Below are 20,000 nucleotides of genomic sequence, written 5' to 3' on the forward strand. Positions count from 1 at the left end.
AACTCGGACTGAAGCACAAAAGGAGGGGGAGTATCTATATTCATCAAAGATACCTACACCTCCAGGTTAGTGGCACTGCACAAAGCATCGGAAACCATCCATGTGCAACTAACAGCGAGCAAAACTGCCTTTCAGTTTGTAGCCTGCTACAGAACACCCTCCCTATTACAGGAACCCCACTTGGCATTCCTGAGAACACTGGAGAATATGAAGGTCTCTCCAAACACTATGTTAATGGGTGACTTCAACTACCCAAGCATTGACTGGGAAAACTACTCAAGCCCAAACACCCTTGCCCAATGGTTCCTTGAATTTATAAACTCTAACGCAATGGAACAACTGGTCACCACTCCCACAAGAGGGAACAACATATTTGACCTGGTCATCACCAACATGGGGACTCTATGCTCCACACCAGAGGTAAACCCCTCATTGGTAAGATCAGACCATAAACAAATTTCCCTGGATATCCATATCCCATCCCTACCCCCAGCCAAGGAAATCACTGTAAAGAATTTCTCAAAAGCCAACTTTGCACTTCTCAAGACTGAGGTGGAATCCTTCAAAGCCCCTGGGCCAGAGGATAATACAGCCCAATCTGCAGAATCCTTTACAAATGCATTCTATGAGCACCTGCAGGAATGCATGGATCATGCTATCCCAAATAAAACCAAGACTCACTCCTCCAAAAACAGGAGACTGGTCTGGTGGACCCTGGCCATAAATAAGCTATCCAACAGAAGGAAGAAGCTACTACATGACAGAGCAAAATCCCAAAAAGAGAAGGCATCTCTGATCAGTATTAGCAAGAAACATCGATCCCTCATAAAATCATCAAAGGCCAGCTTCGAAAGAAAAATTGCCCTAGACACTAAAGATAATCACAAGGCCTGCTTTAGTTATGTCAGGAACATGGGCGGAAACTCCCAGATATGCTCTGAATTGTTGCATAACGGTACAAAATATACTGAACCTACAAACATAGCCAACATCCTGGCAGACAGATTCAGCGCAAACTTCTCCCCCCTTCTCCCCCAAAGGAGCAAATGCCTATCCCAACTGAATGTAACCTCCCTGACATCACAGATGCTTAGGTGAAAGCTGCCCTCTCCAAAGCAAAAAACACAGCATCTATGGGACCAGACGGTGTCCCAGGCTGTGTCTTACATGAGCTCCAAGAAGAACTGAACCCTCACATTAAGTCACTGTTCAAACTTAGCCTTACTACAGGATATGTACCCAAAGAATGGCGTACAGCTACAGTGGTCCCACTCCACAAAAATGGTGCCACAACGGACCCCGGAAACTATCACCCCATAAGCCTGACTAGTCTGGTCTGTAAAGCTATGGAGCATATTATCATGGAACTCATAAACAAAGACATTGGGAGCCTCCAGACACTGGACCCTACCCAATTCGGCTTTGTTAAGGGCAGATCTTGCCTCTTAAACCTAGTTGATTTCTTTGAAACAGTTACCAAAGCCATAGATGAGGGCAAGGTAGTTCACACAGCCTACCTGGACCTTGCAAAAGCCTTCGACACAATACCCCACTCGGGCATCATAAATAAGCTTACCAGCTTAAATATCAACCCCTATATCACAAGATGGGTTGCAAACTGGCTCAGAGATAGAACCCACATGGTTAGAATCGCAGGTGCCATGTCCGAATCCAAACCAGTTACAAGTGGCATCCCACAGGGCTCAGTTCTGGGACCTCTCTTGTTCGGTATATACTTCTCTGAGGTTCAGGCTAACACGGGGGATTATGGCTGACAAAGTTCGCAGATGACTGCAAACTGGGGGCCATAATCGAATCTCCAGCTGACACAAGCATCCTCCAAAAGGGTCTCACAGAGACGGATGCTTGGTGCCAGAGCCACGGCCTCAAGCTAAATGCTAAAAAGTGCATAGACATCCCCTTTGGGAAAAACAAGGTGCCCACAAATTACCACATAAGTGGTAATCCATTAAGTACAGAAGAAGTAATTAGAGATTTGGGGACCAATGTAGATAGTAATCCCTCCTTTGATAATCACGTTGCCAAAGTGGTTAGAAAGACCTTCTATATAGCCCACCTTATCATGAAAGGGTTCGCATCTAGATCAAGAGAGGTCATTGTGCCGCTCTACTCATCACTCATCAGGCCCATAATTGAATACAATGCCCCTTTTGGGATGTACCTTACCCGACATCTGCAGCAACTGGAGAGACCCCAAAAGTACCTCACCAAGAGGATCATGGGCTATAAACAGATGTCCTATGCAGCTCGACTAAAGAAAGACCAGCTCTACTCAGTTGCTTACCACCTACTCAGAGGCGATCTATGCCTGATGTACAAAGCCATGTCAAACTCAGAATTAATGGACATGCTCCACCTCAAAAAATCCAAGTCCCTTAGAGCTACACACTCCAGGGACCTAAACCTCAGCACAAAAATAAATAGGACATGCTGGAGGGACAGATTCATTTCCCAGAGGCTCCCCTCACTCTGGAATAGAATCCCAATTCATGTTAGACATAGCCCCTCGCTGTCCCTCTTCAAGCGAAATCTGGACGCGTGGATGGGAAATTGCAAATTCACCCCTGGGACCTCTTCTGTGTCCCTGCTAGACAAAGGCACAATAAAATAATCTTAAAAGGGTACCTTCTGTGACCTACTTTACAGAGGCACAGTAGGCTAATCTAATAGGGAGGCGAAAGCCAAATATACTCTGGCTAGGCTTATAAATGCCCTAGGGCAGATAGCCTAGTATCTATCTATGAACCTATGAACCTATATATATATATATATATATATATATATATATATATATATACACGTATATATATATATATATATATATATATATATATATATATATATGTGTGTGTGTGTGTGTGTGTGTGTATATATATATATATATATATATATATATGTACGAAATCCCCAAAATGCAATGGAAGGAAGCAGCAGCAGATGATATCTTCACAAATATAAAATCCAAGTGGAAAGTATAAATACACCTTTATTAACACATAAAAGATGAAAATCAAAAATAACCATTGAATTTATATACAATAAAATCATGTGACCAACAACCTCATTAATCAATTAGTTAAAATATGGCCATGTGCTTGCACAATTAAAACATATAGATGTTATACAAGTATAAGTACAACCTTGTTTTAAAGTTTAAAAACTATCCAAAATATAACATATTCCTGAAGAGGATTTGTTAAATTAACGCAGTTTCCTGCCTTTTAAGTGTGGTTTGATAGATACTGTTTCATTGAGCCCCATGGATCTGTGTGCTCCTAGTCTTAAAATCCATGATAATTCTGCTTGTTCAGTCATGTTAACTAGGTCCCCTAGGCGTATATTCATGGTTTGTATGTGTAAAACTTGATATAAAAAAGTGTGTGCCTCACCTTTCCTTAAGGTGTGCTTGGCTATTGCACTATATTCATGTCCCCTGTTATAACAATATTGATGGTCTCTAATTCTCTCCCTTAGAGTCCTGTTAGTTTTGAATTCAAAACAGGTGACACAATGTGCAATATATACTACGTTCTTAGAATAACAGTTACTGTTGTTACGCAGTTCCCATAATTTGCCTGTGCTTGGATGCCTGTAGAACCTAGATTCATCTATGGACTGGCACTGTGGACAGTGACCACACTTTCTTGTTCCTAAATAAAACAATTGTGTCCCAGAATTGACCAAAGTTGAATCAATTTGAGGATGTGAATGAGTGCAAAGAAGTTGTTTAAGATTACGCATATTGCTAAAAACAAAATTAGGGTAATTACCCACTAATTTCTTAGTATTATTGTCTACTAATAGTATATTCCAATTATACTCAATGATGTGTTTGACTGCTGCAAAGTTGTTAGAGAAAGGAATAATGAATGGTGTGTTGATGTTTTGTATGTTCACTCTGGAATAATTGACATTTGCATGGGTGCTCCTGTCTGAAAAATATGGAGATGCCCTATTTGTCCGTAATGTGCTAACCTCACGACAGGTTTCATCTACCTCTTCTTGTTCATAACCCCTTTCAAATAGAGCTGATTTAAGATCCTTCAGCTCAGATAAATATTGCTTATCTTCACAGGAGAGTCTTGATAATCTCATAGCCTGACCTTTCACAATGTTTCGAAAAACAACTGGATTGTGCATACTAGTCCTGAATAGAAAAGAAGGCCTATAACAAGGCTTACGATATACTTTAGTTAAACATATGCCTTCTTTTATGGAGATAGTAACATCTAGATAGTTAATGGTAGACATGGAGTATTCGATGGTAAATTTTAAAAAGTTACTGGTTTGATTCACAACGTTAAAGAAATTGATCAGAACATCAGTTGTACCTTTCCAAAGAAAGAAAAGATCATCCACAAACCTGCGATAGAATATGATATTAGGATGTCCTATAATATGTTCCAGTTCCCATGATAGCATGACCAGGTTGGCATAACTGTTCGCACAACTCGTGCCCATAGCTACCCCCTTCCTCTGTCTATAACATTTGGTTTCAAATATGAATATGTTATTATCCAAAACCATCTCTAATAATAAACATAAAAAATCAACATGTAAGGAATCATGAATCTTGTTGTTAATTAACAAATTCCTAACTGAGTTGATTCCTTCTGAGTTGGGAATACAAGTAAATAAAGATGTAACGTCCATGGTAACCAAAATAATATTATCCAAGTTGGGAGTGTGTGCAATACATTGATAAAGCTGTGTTAAAAACTGTTCAGTGTCCTTTAAAATATGTACATATTCATTTGTAACACGTTTGAGTTCATGTTCTAGATATAAGGAAAGGGGCTCAGTAAGCCAGCCTGATCCTGCTACAATGGGCCGCATTTCAGGTGTTGTTGGATTTTTATGTAATTTAGGTAGCCCATGAATGGCTGGTATCGTGGGATTTGGAACAATAAAAAAATCATGAGGCATATGAAATTGTCCACAATAACATTTGCTTAGAAATGCAGAGTAGTATACAGAATGCTTTAACAGAATGTAAATGCATGAATGTACTTACTAAGGAATTATATGATTTTTTTGTTAACTATCTAGATGTTACTATCTCCATAAAAGAAGGCATATGTTTAACTAAAGTATATCGTAATCCTTGTTATAGGCCTTCTTTTCTATTCAGGACTAGTATGCACAATCCAGTTGTTTTTCGAAACATTGTGAAAGGTCAGGCTATGAGATTATCAAGACTCTCCTGTGAAGATAAGCAATATTTATCTGAGCTGAAGGATCTTAAATCAGCTCTATTTGAAAGGGGTTATGAACAAGAAGAGGTAGATAAAACCTGTCGTGAGGTTAGTATATTACGGACAAACAGGGCATCTCCATATTTTTCAGATAGGAGCACCCATGCAAATGTCAATCATTCTAGGGTGAACATACATAATACTAACACACCATTCATCATTCCTTTCTCCAACAACTTTGCAGCAGTCCAAAACATCATTGAGTATAATTGGAATATACTCTTAGTAGACAATAACACTAAGAAATTGGTTGGTAATTATCCAAGATTTGTTTTTAGTAACATGCGCAGTCTTAAACAACTCCTTTGCACTCATTCACATCCTCGAATTGACTCATCTCTGGTCAATTCAGGGACACAATTGTTTTATTTAGGAACAAGAAAGTGTGGTCACTGTTTACAGTGCCAGTCCATAGATGAATCTAGATTCTACAGGCATCCAAGCACAGGCAAATTATGGGAATTGCGTAATAACAGTAACTGTTATTCCAAGAACGTAGTATATATTGCACATTGTGTCACCTGTTTTGAATTCTATGTGGGAAAAACTAACAGGACTCTAAGGGAGAGAATTAGAGACCATCAATATTGTTATAATAGGGGACATGAATACAGTGCCATAGCCAAGCACACCTTAAGGAAAGGTGAGGCACATACCTTTTTATATCAAGTCTTACATTTACAAACCATGAATATACGCCTAGGGGACCTAGTTAACATGACTGAACAAGCAGAATTATCATGGATTTTAAGACTAGGAGCACACAGATCTATGGGGCTTAATGAAACAGTATCTATTAAACCACACTTAAAAGGCAGGAAACTGCGTTAGTTAAAAAATCCATTTTTATGAATATATTATACTTTGGATAGTTTTTAAATTTTGAAACAAGTTTATATTTACATTTGTATAACATTTATATGTTTTAATTGTGCAAGCACATGGCCATATTTTAACTAATTGATTAATGAGGTTGTTGGTCACATGATTTTATTGTATATAAATTCAATGGTTATTTTTGATTTTTTATCTGATGAAGCGGATGGGAGTCCGCGAAAGCGCTCATCTTTTATGTGTTAATAAAAGTGTATTTATACTCTCTACTTGGATTTTATATTTGTGAAAATATCATCTGCTGCTGCTTCCTTCCATTGTATTTTGGGGATTTCGTACATTTATCGTTGGGTCTCTACTGTTGGTCATATATATATATATATATATATATATATATATATATATATATATATATATATATATATATATATATATATATATATATATATATATATATATATATATATATATATATGTATATATATATATATACGTATATATATATGTATATATGTATATACGTATATATATATATTTATACACACAGATATATAGCTATGATATGATACAGCACTTAAGAATTGCATATGTTCACAGGCTTTGCCAATGGGGGTGAGGGGCCCAATCAACAAAAGTGTAACACGTAGCATCAACCCTCTCCCCCAGCCAGACAGGGGAAACATACAAACACACAAACAATGTAAACAATCCCCTGCTCCCCAAACTGCAGGCAGGATACAGCTGGGGGGACACACAGTGGACCTGCTAAATCTAATCTTGGAATAGAGACAGGGGAGTCCCTTGTGGGACACCCCAAAAATTGTTTTGTAATAGGAGGCAGCCCATGCAATGACTTATCAAGGCTGGGAGGGGAGTGTATGCACCCGGACTACAAGGGTGGGAAAGCATGATAACCCATGGGTCGAGACAACGTACGAGATGGGTCCCGTGAAGTGGAGAGTGGGCAGTGTGTAGTGGTGTGTTTAGACCCGACCTGCACCCACAGTATGGATGAGTGCTGTAGAGGAGGTGTGTGGGGGGGGGGATATGGGTATTAAATATGGGCCTAGGAGTGCAGGTGTTGGCTGGAGTAGGTCTATTCAGACCACCCCAGGGATGTAAGCAATAGTTTGCATTAGGCAGAGTCGCCACCTAATGAGCAGCCATACCCGGTATGAGTCCCACTGCAGCACAGTCTATTTTACACGGCAAAGTATGGTATAACCAGATGTGTTGTTGCAAATCCCACTAAATAACACCAAAGAACATATGGTCGCAACACCCCACTGTAGGCATGTAAGCCGAACTACTTGGCAGCACAAGGTATTATTGTTGTCAACGGATCTATATTACATAATCGAAAACCCATTTCAGCAAACACCACAACACAGACATGCATAGCCCAAACCTCAAATATGCCAAACCCCCTAAACCGTGAAATTACAAATCTCAAATCGTCATAGTCGGCCAACACCACCACGCGCTACATACTACATACCCAAACATAATAAATAAAACACATACATACACTAACCAAACCCTACTTCTAACCCTGCACTAAACCTTATATACATTACTATCTATGCACTTACCTTAACCCACACCCTACCCTAAGGTCCGTAACTATCACACACTTACCCTACAGACATATACCTAAACAAAACAAATAATCCACACACATACACTTAGCAAAACCCTACTTCTAACCTACACTAAACCTTCCATACATTACCTATCTATGCACTTACCTTAACCCGCACCCTAACCCTAAGGTCCGTAACTATCACACACTTACCTTTTGGAGCTATACCGCAGACAAGCCAACCATGACACTTCGACATTTTGTGTTTTGTGGTTTTCAATGTTTGCCATTACCGTAGTTCGCGCTATACATATCAGTGTTGTGGTGTTCGCTGAAAAGGGTTTTCAAACTCATAATATAGACCCATTGTTAACACCCCCACCCAGGGATGTGAGTGTCCAGACCTATCCCCAAATGCAGTGTATATACACAGCTGTTACTGCAGAAGAACTGGCCAGCTGTGGACCTTCCCATCAGCCTTCCTGCACATCCCTGGACATTTCCCCTACTATCTGCCCTTCTGTGTGCCCCATTAACACCACTTACCTATCGACCTCTGTTTCATTACTATTAATGTTCACAGTCACAAGTAGGTGACACCCTCTTACCCAACTATATTGACAGAATCTGGAATCCCCTACCCACGTGTATTACCTCAACTGTCCCACATGACACATGTAAATAACACATGAAGGAACACCTCAAGCACATTTGGATCAGCACATGCTCACCACCTGGTGAAGTCCCCCCCAACTAACACTATATACCCCTACACCAACTAGTGAAACCGACACCTCCTGTCCTGCCTTGCATACAAATCCCAACATCCTGCAAACCTTCCCTATTGCTCCCCCACCAATCATTCCAATGGCCTACTATACAGTTACAATATCCACCCTCTACCTACCTACCTACGTCTTCACTATTCTGTTCTACTCTACCATACAGGTATGGCATAACCAAACCTAATCCGAATACCTGAGTGTAACCTATCCAGAACTGTTAAACTGGAATCTAACTTCACCTTAAACTGACCTTTGTCAACAGTCATACCTGACATGTAAACCTGACCTAAGCATGTATAAGACCGACATGTTAATGTAAACTATGCATGGAGAATGTGGTACGTATCTATGTTAAGTCTGTTACTCTCTATGAATGTGTACAGCTCAGTAGTATGTGTAATGTGTAGCTGGGGTTTACTGTGGAGTTCCACTCCCCAGGCCACCTCTGACAATGGGGAAGCATCCAGTCGGATTTTCCCGGACAACAAATGTGAACTAAATACATAAAGTAGCGTGGGGGTATGCAACAGCAAGCGGGGTTACGGCTGTTTTGGTGGCGGTAAGCAATGCCCACATCAGTTAAGCAATGTGGAGGACAACTTAGTGTAAGATGCCATAACTGGAGATCAGCAAGGCTGAGCCTCACGCACACCACAGCATACCCGCCTACACTTCCTCCACAGTGCCTTAGGCACTCTGTAGCCAACAGCTCTCATTGTGCCCATTAACAAGATAATCAGCACTTCCAGGTTCCAACCCCCCACACCCTGCACACTATAGTCTAAGTGAGTTACCACAAAGGCATGGCAGACACACATTCAGCTGCTGTTATCACAAACACATCATCCAGCACAGTCATTTAACAGTATAGGAAATGGACGTAAGTGTGTAGATCAATACCAGCAAACAAGTGCACATTGCTCAATCACAGTATTCCCAGCAGCCTAAGTGTATCAGTGAACAACGCCTGTCCACACATACTGTGAGAACAGTAGTCTTGCACAATACTGAAGAGAGGAATTTAAAACGGTGCACACCGTGGGAGCATGTGGGCATGCTTCATGCACAGAATGTCAGACCTGGAGCGTTGGATCCACAGAACCAGGAGATGAGGCAGGCCCAGTGAGTAAGCAAACAGCTGTTTCTCAAACCCCTGGCAGGATGTTACCAGTGGGAGAAAGAGTGTAGACCAGCAAAGTCTACTCGTGACACAACAACAGGTCCATCCCTGGTGGGACAAACCAAACCTTGTGGGTCACATAGATGTTCAAAAACAAAAAAGCCAGCATAACATGACCCAGTCTAAAGTTGATAATATTATTTATTGCAAAAAAGACAGCAAAACTGCACAGACCGGTTTCAGCTGGTACTCTATACACAGCCTTCTTCAGTGTGAAATAAGCAGAAACAGAGCTGTCATTAAATACACTGCACAAGGAGGTGATTGGTTAAAGCTACAATTTGTCATTTAATCCAGGTGGGAAAAGACCACCTAACTTAATAATCCATTTTTTCTCTTTTGAATTTAATAGAGAATGCCAACCAGTTTTGTTGGTTAATTTACCATGAATCTTATCAATAATAGTAAAAAGAAAAGATGCTGTTGGATGTTTGAGTTGATGCTTAAATAAAGCATTGTGTATTCTACCTTTTTTAATGTTGCTGATATGCTCTGAGATTCTCAGTCTAATAGGCCTAGACGTCTGGCCAACATAGAAAGCCCCACAAGTACATGTGGCTAAATAGATAAGCCAATCAGAACTACAATTGGCAAAAAACTTAATATCATATACAGTGGGGGAATTCTTACTAGTAAATTCTTTGGTTTTGGATATTTTGTTACAGTTAATGCAATGTCCACATGGATAGCATCCCACAGGAATGGTACCAGTCAGAGTGGTTTGAATAGGTTCCAGACCTCTAGTATCATGTACGTGTTTGTAATGACTGAATGTACTCCCAAGATTCCTACCTTTCCTAAAAGAAAACCGACATTTATTGGGGATAATAGAAGACAGATCATTATCATATAGTAAAAGATTCCAATGTCGATGAATGCTTTGAATTAAATGGTCTGAATTCCTGCCATATGTAGTAGTGAACCTGATATATTGAGTGGCCGGTGTGTTGTTAGATTTGTAAGTTAATAAATCATCGCTATTCATATGTTCAACTTTATTTACGGCATCAAAGACATAACCATATCTTATATCCTCTAGACCTGAAACGTCTAGTAAGATCATTACTTTGTTCCTTGTAAGATGTCTCATCAGAACAGATACGTTTCAGTCTAATAAATTGAGATTTGGGAATGTTTTTGGAAATGTGTGGTGGATGAAAACTCGAAGCATGTAATATGGTATTATATTCTGGATGCTTCCTAAAAACTTTTGTACTTAAAGTATTATCAGATAATCTATTAATGGCTACATCGAGAAAAGTGATATTATCATGATCATAATGTAAAGTAAACTCGATACCCCATTTGTTATTATTGAGATATGCCAAGAAGTCGAACAGACCAGCTAGTTCACCCTTCCATACTGCCCAGCAATCATCAAGGTATCGATGCCAGATGTCGAGATGCTCCAAGTGAATATTATTGTTACAATTATAAATCAAATCTTTCTCAACATAAGCCATGAAAAGGTCCGCATAAATGGGCGCAAAGGAAGAACCCATGGTGGTACCTTTCGTTTGCCAATAACAGACATCTTGGTAGAAAAAAACATTATTGTTCAAAACATAAGAAGCCATATCCAATAGGAATTCATTGAATTCACAGGAATATAAACCAGAACTCTCTAACCAATATGCAAGAGCTTCCAAACCACCAGAATGGGGAATGTTTGTGTATAAAGCACTTACATCTAAAGTACACATACGCCAATCAGGCTCAAGTTGTGTATCAGAAATGATCTGTAGAAAACTAGTAGTATCCTGTAAACGTGAATGAATGTGAGATAACAAAGGTTTCAATTTGTCGGTCAAAAAAAGAGAAAGGGGTTCAGTGATGTAACCCCGACCTGAAACAATGGGTCTCCCTGGGGGATGTATAGGGTCCTTGTGTATCTTTGGCAAGAAGTAAATATACTGATTTGATGAATCATGAACTAGCAGTTGGTGCATAAGGTTGGCATCAATAATGAAAGCATCTTTAGCATCAGACAAAAATTCTTCAATTTCTTTTTGAAATCTGGATGTGGGATTAATATCCATTTTAACATAGTATTTTTCATCAGATAATTGCCTTAAAGCTTCATTATTGTAATAATGCCAATCCAAAACCACCACAGCACCCCCTTTATCAGCTGAAATAACAACAATATCTCGATTATTTTGTATGTTTCTGATAGCCTGTTGTTCTTGAATAGTAATATTGTTAGGACGAAAATCAGAAACTGATCGGACATAATGAAGATCTTTGAGAACATTGTTCTGAAATTGCGAAACCACAGGGTGCATAGGTGGATGAAAATTTGATTTATGATATATAAATTTAGCTGAAACATCAAAATCATTAGTATTGCCAAAAAACATTCTTAAATTAAGCAATCTACAGAATGAAATAACATCTTGTGCAAATAAATCCTCAGTAACAAAAAAAAACAGGAACAAATGTCAGTCCTTTATTGAGAATGTTAACTTCAGTGGGTGATAAGGTATAACTAGAAAGATTTAAAACATTATTGTTCAATGAAGAATCTATTTTGCCATTGCAAGTTGGAGTAGACCATGTATGTCTGTGATGGCCTTTGTGTTTCCTCCCCCCTCTTTTGTACCTGTTCCTAAAGGGGCCCCTGTCAATGATCTCTTGGGGGTGGGTGACCCAGAAGCAGTCTGCAAATCATTCTCAAGGCCAGAGGATAACTCTTCAGTAGAAGAGCCAGTGTCAGAAGCATAATTATTTTTGAGGATTGATTTCGGTCTTTTCCTTTTTGAGGAATGACTGTGTTGTATGTTGAATTTTACATGTTTAGTTAAACTGAAAGGGTTGTTGCCCTGATAGTCCGCTACATCTCGATTAAATTTCTGAATTTTCTTCAATTTTAGTTGGGTCTCTAAACTATTTAAGTCAGAAGCCACCCTATTAAGATGTTTTGCAAAAAAAGGCTCATTTTCAAAAGGTTTGACGTCGTTGGCAAGGCCTAAAACAATATTAATTTCTTTGTCAATTGTACGTTCATAATAACTGTTAAGTGCCTTGACAAACGACATGCTGGCTTGATGTTGTATCCCAGCCCATTCTTGTGATAAGTCATCATCAATTTCAGCCACTAAGGGTTGAATTCTGACCCTTAATCCACGTGGGGTAATATTTTTAGCAATATAAGCTTTAAATAGTTTGGCATGCCAAACGTTAGATCTTAATAGTCTCAAATGTTTGTGAAGTTTATCAAACACCAAATTGCAAGTCATTTCTGACCCCATAGATTCACCAATATTTACTTCTTCCGAGCTGGGACCCAGTCCAAAAGCACTCAAATCCTCTCTGTCAGAGGATAATCCAGAGACAAGACTCAATAGGTCCATGACTAAAAATAATTATGCAAAATAATAATAGACAATAATAGCTACAAGGCTACGTCTGAAAAGAGACAATAATAGACCCAAAAAATATATGGACTACGTCTCAAGAATAGGATGTATCAAAAACAGTAATAACAAATTGAGCAAAACATCCCAATGGTGGGAAAACCTGGGTGGCTTAGACGAAAAGAGCATAAAAGACCCTCACAAAAAATGTGTGAATACAAATAACCTATGTGGTTAAAGAGAATGGGCCAAACAATCAGAATCAACAACCCACCAGTCACACAAAAAAAGGGGAAAAGACAACCAAAAACCTAGTAATAGACTTGACTAATATCAGTAATATACTGACACTGACACTTTTCCCACCTGGATTAAATGACAAATTGTAGCTTTAACCAATCACCTCCTTGTGCAGTGTATTTAATGACAGCTCTGTTTGTGCTTATTTCACACTGAAGAAGGCTGTGTATAGAGTACCAGCCGAAACCGGTCTGTGCAGTTTTGCTGTCTTTTTTGCAATAAATAATATTATCAACTTTAGACTGGGTCATGTTATGCTGGCTTTTTTGTTTTTGATTCAGTCTTATCCTGAGCCGTGCAGTTGCTTTCGTGCAAACCTTTTTTTGTTTCTTCATTTTGTATTTTGTTTGCTGGAAGCCTGACCCTACATTTAAGTTTGGTTGTTACCATGCTTAGTTCTTTATTTTCGGTTTTCTTGGACTGCACTTTGATGGTTTAACTCCATTTTTCCATTATATGATATTCTATTTTATTTGTCCACCAGTTTTATCTGCCATGAACTATTAGCCCAATTTGAACTGTTGCTGATATGCTTTTAAATCACTTATGTTTTGGTGATTCATTATATTGGGTTTTGGATTTCCAAGGCTTTCCAAGGCTTTTCCAGGCTTTGACCATTTGGCCTGACACTTTTCATTTGGATATAGCCTTCTAGCTGTTGTTCTGTTTTTACATTTGCTGGTCCACATTCGTTTTTGCTTGTGGTATTGCCCTGCGTAAAGTTTTCTACTTCTACAGGAAGTTCAGCTCGTTTCCGGGTTGTTGTCGTTCAGTGGGGTGTTGGCATGTTCCAGGAGCGGTCTGCAACTCGTTGCAAGGTTGGATCTGTTTCTTTTTTCAACGAGTGTTTGATGCAACTATTTTCAACAACCATCTACGTGGATGAGTATATTTTGGTTGTACTTTATTTTTTGGTAATTTGCATATTTGCGGATATTTTGGAACGCATTATTTCGTTTTTCGCTGTTTTGGAAGGAGTGATTTACATGCGTCTATGGTTTTCCATCTTGGACATTTAATGTAAACTGTGGATTTGCATTTTTGGGAACTATACTACAATTATTTGGATTTTGTTGGACATTTTACATATGTGGATATTGTATCGATGAATACACAGATTTTTTGTATCTGACTTGGGTCTTTAAGCAACTGCCTCTTCATCAAGGGCTGTTTCCTTCTTTGGATCGGGACATTAGGTTTTGCGGATTATATTAGATACTGTAATTTCCAATTTGGTAATCAATGCTTAACATTTTGTTTATGACCTTTTGTCAACAGGGCTGGTGATTTCGTTTTTGCGAACTATTTTTCAACTGCCATTTAAATGTAGCGGGCGCCATTTTAGATTTTCGCCTCATGTTCTGACCTTTGTTATCATTCTGTATAGACTTAGATTGCTGTTTTTTGTTATATATTTGGGGCTGCATTCGCTCATTTAATAGAATAGCACTCTTTGCAGTTGTACATTTCTATTTTGAGCATTACCATCTTACCAATTCATGGTTTTGAAATGTATTTAGTTGATACATAATTAACATAGGTATATGTCGGTTGCTTTTCATTTTGTTTAAATGTGCGCACCATACATCTTTTGTATTGTCCTGCAAAATTCTTTTGGGGATTGTATACAACATATTATTACCAAATTAGTGTTTGATTAGGTGTTGCTTATCCCTTTATCAATATTTCTTGGTTCGCAATTACCCTTGTTGTTGATGAGGTTTTTTTGACTCAACAAAGGCCTTTGTATTATTGGATTATTTATATGCTGGTTTCAGTGTCATATGTATATGCCTCGAACATAATTATACTCTTTATATATTTATATACATTATATTGTTAGATCTTATTTTCTTTATGTGAGCAACACTTTATAATAGTTGTTCACACAGTGTACATGGGGAATATTTATGACACAATTCTCTGTTTATTAATATATATTATGTGTTTTCTCAGTTCCCATACAATTGCACATATGTCTATCTAGACTACATATACTCAACAGTTGTTGTCATTTAGTTTTGGGGATTGGTCCTGACTAATGGGATACTATACACTATTATCTGAGTTGTTTGTTTTTATTTTTTATACAAACTTTTTCATTGTTTTTCTTGCTCAGTTAGTCGACTATATTACAGTCTATTTTTTGTGTCAGTATATTACTGATATTAGTCAAGTCTATTACTAGGTTTTTGGTTGTCTTTTCCCCTTTTTTTGTGTGACTGGTGGGTTGTTGATTCTGATTGTTTGGCCCATTCTCTTTAACCACATAGGTTATTTGTATTCACACATTTTTTGTGAGGGTCTTTTATGCTCTTTTCGTCTAAGCCACCCAGGTTTTCCCACCATTGGGATGTTTTGCTCAATTTGTTATTACTGTTTTTGATACATCCTATTCTTGAGACGTAGTCCATATATTTTTTGGGTCTATTATTGTCTCTTTTCAGATGTAGCCTTGTAGCTATTATTGTCTATTATTATTTTGCATAATTAATTTTAGTCATGGACCTATTGAGTCTTGTCTCTGGATTATCCTCTGACAGAGAGAATTTGAGTGCTTTTGGACTGGGTCCCAGCCCGGAAGAAGTAAATATTGGTGAATCTATGGGGTCAGAAATGACTTGCAATTTTGTGTTTGATAAACTTCACAAACATTTGAGACTATTAAGATCTAACGTTTGGCATGCCAAACTATTTAAAGCTTATATTGCTAAAAATATTACCCCACATGGATTAAGGGTCAGAATTCAACCCTTAGTGGCTGAAATTGATGATGACTTATTACAAGAATGGGCTGGGATACAACATCAAGCCAGCATGTCGTTTGTCAAGGCACTTAACAGTTATTATGAACGTACAATTGACAAAGAAATTAATATTGTTTTAGGCCTTGCCAACGACGTCAAACCTTTTCAAAATGAGCCTTTTTTTGCAAAACATCTTAATAGGGTGGCTTCTGACTTAAATAGTTTAGAGACCGAACTAAAATTGAAGAAAATTCAGAAACTTAATCGAGAAGTAGCGGACTATAAGGGCAACAACCCTTTCAGTTTAACTAAACATTTAAAATTCAACATACAACATAGTCGTCCCTCATAAAGGAAAAGACCGAAATCAATCCTCAAAAATAATTATGCTTCTGACACTGGCTCTTCTACTGAAGAGTTATCCTCTGGCCTTGAGAATGATTTGCAGACTGCTTCTGGGTCACCCACCCCCAAGAGATCATTGACAGGGGCCCCTTTAGGAACAGGTACAAAAGAGGGGGGAGGAAACACAAAGGCCATCACAAACATACATGGTCTACTCCAACTTGCAATGGCGAAATAGATTCTTCATTGAACAATAATGTTTTAAATCTTTCTAGTTATACCTTATCACCCACTGAAGTTAACATTCTCAATAAAGGACTGACATTTGTTCCTGTTTTTTTTGTTACTGAGGATTCATTTGCACAAGATGTTATTTCATTCTGTCGATTGCTTAATTTAAGAATGTTTTTTGGCAATATTAATGATTTTGATGTTTCAGCTAAATTTATATATCATAAATCAAATTTTCATCCACCTATGCACCCTGTGGTTTCGCAATTTCAGAACAATGTTCTCAAAGATCTTCATTACTTCCGATCAGTTTCTGATTTTCGTCCTAACAATATTACTATTCAAGAACAACAGGCTATCAGAAACATACAAAATAATCAAGATGTTGTTATTTCAGCTGATAAAGGGGGTGCTGTGGTGGTTTTGGACTGGCATTATTACAATAATGAAGCTTTAAGGCAATTATCTGATGAAAAATACTACGTTAAAATGGATATTAATCACACATCCAGATTTCAAAAAGAAATTGAAGAATTTTTGTCTTATGCTAAAGATGCTTTCATTATTGATGCCAACCTTATGCACCAACTGCTAGTTCATGATTCATCAAATCAGTATATTTACTTCTTGCCAAAGATACACAAGGACCCTATACATCCCCCAGGGAGACCCATTGTTTCAGGTCGGGGTTACATCACTGAACCCCTTTCTCTTTTTTTGACCGACAAATTGAAACCTTTGTTATCTCACATTCATTCACGTTTACAGGATACTACTAGTTTTCTACAGATCATTTCTGATACACAACTTGAGCCTGATTGGCGTATGTGTACTTTAGATGTAAGTGCTTTATACACAAACATTCCCCATTCTGGTGGTTTGGAAGCTCTTGCATATTGGTTAGAGAGTTCTGGTTTATATTCCTGTGAATTCAGTGAATTCCTATTGGATATGGCTTCTTATGTTTTGAACAATAATGTTTTTTTCTACCAAGATGTCTGTTATTGGCAAATGAAAGGTACCGCCATGGGTTCTTCCTTTGCGCCCATTTATGCGGACCTTTTCATGGCTTATGTTGAGAAAGATTTGATTTATAATTGTAACAATAATATTCACTTGGAGCATCTTGACATCTGGCGTCGATACCTTGATGATTGCTGGGCAGTATGGAAGGGCGAACTAGCTGGTCTGTTCGACTTCTTGGCATATCTCAATAATAACAAATGGGGTATCGAGTTTACTTTACATTATGATCATGATAATATCACTTTTCTCGATGTAGCCATTAATAGATTATCTGATAATACTTTAAGTACAAAAGTTTTTAGGAAGCATCCAGAATATAATACCATATTACATGCTTCGAGTTTTCATCCACCACACATTTCCAAAAACATTCCCAAATCTCAATTTATTAGACTGAAACGTATCTGTTCTGATGAGACATCTTACAAGGAACAAAGTAATGATCTTACTAGACGTTTCAGGTCTAGAGGATATAAGATGGGTTATGTCTTTGATGCCATAAATAAAGTTGAACATATGAATAGGGATGATTTATTAACTTACAAATCTAACAACACACCGACCACTCAATATATCAGGTTCACTACTACATATGGCAGGAATTCAGACCATTTAATTCAAAGCATTCATCAGCATTGGAATCTTTTACTATATGATAATGATCTGTCTTATATTATCCCCAATAAATGTTGGTTTTCTTTGAGGAAATGTAGGAATCTTGGGAGTACATTCAGTCATTACAAACACGTACATGATACTAGAGGTCTGGAACCTATTCAAACCACTCTGACTGGTACCATTCCTGTGGGATGCTATCCATGTGGACATTGCATTAATTGTAACAAAATATCCAAAACCAAAGAATTTACTAGTAAGAATTCCCCCACTGTATATGATATTAAGTTTTTTTTCCAATTGTAGTTCTGATTGGCTTATCTATTTAGCCACATGTACTTGTGGGGCTTTCTATGTTGGCCAGACGTCTAGGCCTATTAGACTGAGAATCTCAGAGCATATCAGCAACATTAACAAAGGTAGAATACACAATGCTTTATTTAAGCATCAACTCAAACATCCAACAGCATCTTTTCTTTTTACTATTATTGATAAGATTCATGGTAAATTAACCAACAAAACTGGTTGGCATTCTCTATTAAATTCAAAAGAGAAAAAATGGATTATTAAGTTAGGTGGTCTTTTCCCACCTGGATTAAATGACAAATTGTAGCTTTAACTAATCACCTCCTTGTGCAGTGTATTTAATGACAGCTCTGTTTGTGCTTATTTCACACTGAAGAAGGCTGTGTATAGAGTACCAGCCGAAACCGGTCTGTGCAGTTTTGCTGTCTTTTTTGCAATAAATAATATTATCAACTTTAGACTGGGTCATGTTATACTGGCTTTTTTGTTTTTGATTCAGTCTTATCCTGAGCCGTGCAGTTGCTTCCGTGCAAACCTTTTTTTGTTGCTCACATAGATGTTCTCACCAGTATTGGAGGAGGATCAAGGGAAGGCTCACATGTATGTGGACTAAATGGATGAAGAGCCTGCAGAAGCTTGGGTCGAGACAGTAAAATGGAGGCTGTGTGCAGGGAGGGAAATGTGTGGAGGTGTGGTATGGCTGGGCTAGCAACTGGAGAATAGATGGATGCTGTGTACGGTGAGCTTGGGGGCTAGGGGAAGGAAACATGGGTAGTACAGTATGTTAGAAATATGCAAATGAAGCAGAACAGCAATAGTGTAGCGGTTAGAGCACCTGACCAATGAGCAGACATTCCTGGTTTGGGTCCCACTGTAGCACAGTCTATTGTACATGGTAAAGCATGTTATAACCAATATTTTTGTTGCAAATCCCACTAAATAGCTAATATATATAAAATGGAGTACTGCAGAAAATGCACGTGACATATCAGTGTCAGATGGAATAAGGCACTAGTAAGCAGGTGTAAGCACAAATAGGCAATAGTAGGCATATGTATGCACTAGTAAGTGGGTGTATGGCCTACAACTGTTTTAGAGTGCCTTAATCACACTGTATCCAATAGGCCATTGTCAGCCTGGCAACAAAATAAACAGCTATGCAGGTCACAAACCCAGGACCCCATACACTATAGACGCAGTAGCTATCCACCAAGCCATGACAGATGTACAGAAGAATGGGGTAGTAGTATACATGTCCCCACCATAGTATAACCAAACTGAACCCGTGAAAGGCATCTGTATGCAGTCATATGTGTCATAACTGACTACAAAACATACATATGTGAACTAGAGTACAGCAGTAAGTCCAGATGTGAGGTGTTAATGTAATAAAGTGTAGAAGTTCCCAGGACACCAG

This window comes from Protopterus annectens, chromosome 11.part0 (assembly GCF_019279795.1).
Source record: "Protopterus annectens isolate FY-2018-M chromosome 11.part0, PAN1.0, whole genome shotgun sequence".
NCBI classification, from domain to species: domain Eukaryota; kingdom Metazoa; phylum Chordata; order Ceratodontiformes; family Protopteridae; genus Protopterus; species Protopterus annectens.